Here is a 6,310-nt window from a genome sequence, read left to right on the forward strand (position 1 = left end):
AGGGTGGTTGAAGGTGATGGGTTCAGAATACACCAAATAAGGAAAAAGCAGATCAAGTGTTAATTCGCCACATCGTATTGATGAGAAGGAAAAGGAATCAATTAAGGCGGAAATACGCGCGGAGCTGCAAGAGCAGATGCAAAGTCAATTCAATGCCATTCTGAAGCACATGAACTTGCCGCTTTTGCCATTTTCCTCGAGTACCCCAGTAGACTCATGTAGTCACCCAGGAGGCCCCGAGGACGATCCAGTAGTTGAGAGAGAGGTAATTTTAGTAAAAGGACGAATTACGTCATATGAAGTTCGTCAAATGAGGTTGTTTGCATGTTTAATTATTTTACTTTTGCAGGATCCTAGTCCTATGGATGCAGAGTCATTGAAGAGAGAAAATTCGATGCCTGAACCTTTCCCAGATGTTAAGGTAAACTTCACTACGTAATCAGCTTTTCTTATGTTAGGCTTTCGTTTGTTATTTCATAACTTATGTCCTAACTCCTAATCAAATATGTAGGAAGAGACGCCTTGTGAGCTTCTTCACCCCGGGGAAAACACTGGTGGACAGTTGCAGTTGGTGGGGTATGGTAGTGCACAACCTTTTGACAAGGTCCATTTTAAGTCTAATATTAGCACCCATTACATCTCGGTCGGGATCGATTCTATAGTTGTTGGGTTTGAGGACTTACCACTACCGGAGCCTAAAGAGGAATATGATTTTTTTTAAGCTGCGTGACACGACCGGTAGCTTTGTGCAATGGCCACGTGATTAGTTGAGGTTGGTAGGAGGGGTAAGTAAACACTAATTGTATGTAACTACTTGTATGTAACTAGATTAACATGTTATTTGTGCAATGACCATGTTCTTTTATGTTACTAGATTACTATGGAAAATCAGTCCGCTAAAAGGAAGAAGGTGGAGAAGCCAAAATCCAAGGAAGAAGGTCCTCCGAACATGGAACAAGGACAAGTGTCGAAGAAGAGTTCGAGAGCTTCATGTACTCCACTGGTAGAAACCAATGTCCTTAAGTCGCTTTCGAAAGCATGTACTTTTCTTCACAACCGTGTTAGTGAGTTGTCTACGGGTACACATATTCAAGTGAACTTGCCTAAGGCATTATTCCACTATGATGAGGATGCGATCACATATATTTCTAGAGAGGATGTGACAGAATTTCTAACCGGTTCCATGCTTAACATTTCCATCATTCAAACTTTCATGAGGTAAATTAACGAGACTATCTCTAAACATATTGTATTTTTGATATTTTCGTACCAAAACAATGCAACTAGTAATTACTTGCACACATTACTTTCTTGAAGGTCACTACAGGAGCTCCTAAGTAGTAAACCCGATGGTGAAGCAGCAGCTGGGTGGTTATGCCCCGAGCAGACCTCCGTAACCAATTCTTGCATAACCCTCGTGATGTGATAGATTACCTTGAGCGGGGTATTAGAGAATCAATGTGTGCGGGAAACAAGTTCATATTAGCCCCTTGCTTTGAGAAGTAAGTTTAAATATGTCACTCTTAATTTGTTTGCTAAGTATAGATGTTGACGTATAACAATTAATGGATTGATATTTGCTTTAATATATATGTATTCTACATTAGAGCCTTATGGTGATTTGTGTTTCCAATAACACAATCTACCACTTTGACTCGGCTCGTATATGGATACTAAGGAAGTTGCTAGTGAATAACCTATTTAATAGGTACATACCGCTTCCTATATATTGCTTTGTATCATCACCTAAGTCATTGGTTGGCTATGTTCCTAAATTTATGCTTTTTTTTTTTTTGAAGTGTTATGAAGAGGTTGAATTGTCGTTCGGTTGCGGGTCCTACGTGGAAATATTTGAAGGTAAAGCCTTGATATATTGATTTATTTAATAAAATTACCTTGAGTTATGGCTATGAATGACTAGTTTAACTTTGTGTCATGTTAGTGTGCGCAACAAGACAACGGCGTTGATTGTGCCCTGTACGTGATGAGGTTTATGCATGACATAGTCAATAGGTGCACTGAAGCCCAACACATTGAAGAGGTACCTGTTTTACTTTTTTTGGTTCGATTTTGGATAAAGGCCGTCCTAAAACTAAGTAGAATGCTAATTTGCTATGATTTCAAACATTAGACACCTAAGACTAGTTCTAATTGACATGTTATGATAAAGAAATAGCTCATTAGATAAGAAATGTAGAAATCGGGCAAAGTAGTAGTGAAATAGGCGATTTTGGGTAAAAGCTGTCCAAATACTTAGTAAAATGATTTTTTAATATGATTACAAACATTAGAAACCAAAGACTAGATAATAATGACATGTCATGACAAAGAAATAGTTCATTAGATAAGAAATGTAGAAATAGGGCAAAGTAGAAGTGAAACAAGCGATTTTGGGTAAAAGCAATCCTAAAACTTAGTAGAATGCTAATTTGCTATGATTTCAAATATTAGACACCTAAAACTAGTTATAATTGACATGTTATGATAAAGAAATAGTTCATTAGGTAAGAAAAGTATAAATCGGGCAAAGTAGAAGTCAAACAGGCGATTTTGGGTAAAAGCCGTCCTAAAACTTAGTAGAATGCTAATTTGCTATGATTTCAAACATTAGACACCTAAGAATAGTTATAATTGACATGTTATGATAAAGAAATAGGTCATTAGGTAAAAAATGTATAAATCGGGAAAAGTAGAAGTCAAACAGGAAATTTTGGGTAAAAGCCTTCCTAAAACTTAGTAAAATGCTAATTTGCTATGATTTCAAAACATTAGACACCTAAGACTAGTTGTAATTGACATGTTATGATAAATAAATAGCTCATTAGATAAGAAATGTATAAATCGGGCAAAGTAGTAGTGAAATAGGCGATTTTGGATAAAAGTCGTCCAAATACTTAGTAAAACCTTCTTTTGATGCGATTACAAACCTTAGACACCCAAGACTAGTCAATATGGGTCTTCTCTGAGAACAAATTAGGTCATTTGAACAAAATGCAGAAAATGGGAAAGTGAGCACCCGAGGCAACTACAGCACCCGAGGCAACAGCCTCGGGTTATGTAAGGCAACTGCAAGCAGCCACCACGCAACTGCCCAGACAACTACAGCAGCTGCCAGGCAACAGCCCAGGCAGCCGCAGCAGCAGCCTAGGTAGCTGCGCAGGCAGCCGCAACAACCACCAGGCAGTTGTAGTAGCAGCCAGGCCACTACACAGGCCTACAGCAGCTAGCTGCACAGGCCGCTGCAGCAGCACCCTAGGCAGCTGCACCAGCCACCAGGCTGCTACCAAGGCAGCTGCTGCAGCAGCCGTGAAAGCAACCGAGCAGCTGCATCATCCATGGGAAGGATCCCGCAGATTAAATTTTTGGCCTTGTAATTGGCACCTCATGCAATTTTGTGTAATTTTTGCGTACTTGTTAGTGAATAAGTAAATAAGTCACTTACGCCGATTTTTGTTAAAAATCGTACTAAAACTTAGTTGGGTGGTCATTTGATGTGATATCATAAATTACATGCCTAAGACTAGGTAATATGGGCATGGTTTTAGAAAAAAAAGTTCAAACGAAATAAAATGTAAAATGGGCAAGTAGAAGTGGAATAGGCGATTTTGGGTAAAAGTCGTCCTAAAACTTAGTAAAATGATCTTTTGCTATGATTTCAAACAATAGACACCTAAGACTATTTAATAATGATAAGTTATGACAAATAAATAGTTCATTAAATAAGAAATGTAAATAATGGGCAAGTAGAAGTGGAATAGACAATTTTGGGTAAAAGCTGCCTTAACACTTAGTAAAATGGTAATTTGCTATGGTTTCAAACATTAGACACCTAAGACTAGTTAATATTGACATGTTATGATAAAGAAATAGTTCATTAGATAAGAAATGTAGAATTCGGGCAAAGTAGAAGTCATACAAGGCTTATTTGGGAGATTTTGGATAACCACCGTCCTATAAATTACAAAACCCTCTTTTGATGTGATTTCAAACCTTAGACACCTAATTAATACAGTGATGTAATATGAATATGAATGATGTTTAATGTTTGGTATTTTTGAAATATTTAATATATCAAAACAGGTCACTAATATGAATGATGTTTGAAATATTTAACATATACAGTATTATTTAATAATTAGTTTGAATTTTATGTAATATATGAATGATGTTTAATGTTTGGTATTTTTTTTTCCAAAGGTTTGTAAGATTCAAAGGGAAGTCCCTTTAACAAGGGAAGAAGTTGATGAAATTCGCGACATGTGGGCTTTTTTTGTGACATTTGATGGCGTCTAGGTAGAATATATAATATATATGTGTTAGTTAGATAATGAGATTGAGTTTTTTTATTATGAACAATTAATATTTAGTTACTATCTTTTTTATTTTTTTTTTAAATATGTACATTATATTACTTATTTGTAATTAGTACTATATATTATTTATGAGTTTTATATATGTTATTATTATTATGCATTTTATTGTTATTGAATTATTATTCTTAAATTTGTAATATTTTAAATTAATTATTATTAATTATTAATATTAATTAATAATAATATTAATAATAATAATAATTTTTAAAATTACAGATTAATGTGCATATCAAAACAGGTCACTAATTATATTATTATTATTAATTAATATATAAAAAAAAATTAACAAATGGCAAGCGGTTTTGGCGCCAAACCGCTTCCCTTTCCCCCCTAATGGGAAGCGGTTCTGAATCGCTTTCCATTTACATGGATATTGGCAAGCCCCCTAAACCCATGCGGTTTAGAACCGCTTCCCATTAGGGGGTTTGAACCGCTTCCCATTACGTATTTTCTACTAGTGTTTATAGGGAGAAGCAACCTAAGAACTATAAGAAAGGTGAAAGGGATATAGGTTCAACTAGAGGTGTGACGGTTCGAGCTACAAAAGATACACTAATGGTGAAGGCCGACTTAGTAGAAAAAGAGAAGGAGGTCCTATAAGTAAAGAAGGATTAGACCAATATTGCTTTGGTTTCATGATTTAAGTTTTAATTTTAAAATAAGGCGCATGATGCTAACAATCGTAGTCATATTACTTCAATAATAATAGCATATTTATTTTTGCCTTAAATTAAAATTACAATGACTTTTTTTTCGTCCGAGTCAAGAAGTCGGATGGAATGGAAGAATCAAACAAAGCAATTGAATAAAAAAATCCTGGAAAACCGCCGCGTCACGGCAAATATTATCTTGCCAAGGTAATTTTTGCTGCGTCACGATACTTTATACAGTGACATTGTACTGCTGCGGTGCATATTTTTTGCCGAAATTTTGCCGTGACGTGGCAATTATTGTCGTTGTGCGATGGATGTTACTGTGGCGCAGTGTATTCTGCCGTAACACGGTGGCCACCTGCCGCATGTTTTCTACCAAAATTTCTTCGTGTCACGTAATTTTCCGCCGTTTCACGGTGTTTTCTTGACGTGAAACGATGGCTGATGCTTTGCAATTTTCTTCCATATATGCTGTGAGTATGCTGGTGGAAGAAGGATGATTATTTTTTAAACAGGTCGGGCCCCCCTTTAGGGGCTGCCTACGTATCCTTAAAAAGAATCAGGCTAAACGTAGCTCTAACGGGTCTTGAACCCTTGCAGCTAGGCATAAAATTTTTTGAGTTGATCCAAATTGGTTGAGTTGTGGAAACCGTTTCCATCCATGTGTACCAATTGTGCTGCTCCACCCGACAAAATGGACTTGATAATATATGGACGAGACCAGTTTGGTCTAAATTTTCTTCTTGCATATAACACATTTTTGCTAAGTGCCTTAAGAACTAAAGCACCTTCTTTAATATTCCTAGTCTTCACTTTTTTTATTGAAATAACGTGCCATACGTTGTTGGTAGGTTTGGACTTGATACAAGGCTGCCAAGCGTTTTCGTCAAGTAAGACTAGTTCCTCATATCTCGCTCTAATCCAATCGACTTCATCTAGTTGACTTTCCAATGCTATTCGTAGAGAAGGGATTTCGAGCTCTATTGGATGTACAACTTCAATTCCATAGACCAAAGAGAAAGGGGTAGCCCCGTTGACGTACGGACATAAGTTCGATAACCCCAGAGAGAGAAATGTAGCTTTCTTGGCCAATCTTTGTAATCTTCCGTCATTTTTCGATGATAGTTTTAACAATCTTATTGGCCGATTCAACCGCCTCATTTATTTGTGGTCTATAGATTAACGATCTGTAACGTTTGATATGGTATTTTTGTAATAATTTTGTGCACTCCGCTTGGAAATGCGTCCCATTATCACTGATCATTTCGTGCGGTACACCATAGC

At 36.6% G+C, this 6,310-nt stretch overlaps 1 long non-coding RNA gene across 1 annotated transcript; it reads left to right on the forward strand.

Annotated features, from left to right (window-relative positions):
- The first annotated feature begins 214 nt into the window (after nucleotides 1-214).
- Nucleotides 215-605, forward strand: LOC110691661. The gene is made up of 3 exons (XR_002505329.1): nucleotides 215-265; nucleotides 350-421; nucleotides 512-605. It is a non-coding gene; the product is annotated as an uncharacterized LOC110691661 (long non-coding RNA).
- The last annotated feature ends 5,705 nt before the right edge of the window (nucleotides 606-6,310 follow it).

This window comes from Chenopodium quinoa, unplaced genomic scaffold (assembly GCF_001683475.1).
Source record: "Chenopodium quinoa cultivar QQ74 unplaced genomic scaffold, ASM168347v1, whole genome shotgun sequence".
Taxonomy (NCBI): Eukaryota; Viridiplantae; Streptophyta; class Magnoliopsida; order Caryophyllales; family Amaranthaceae; genus Chenopodium; species Chenopodium quinoa.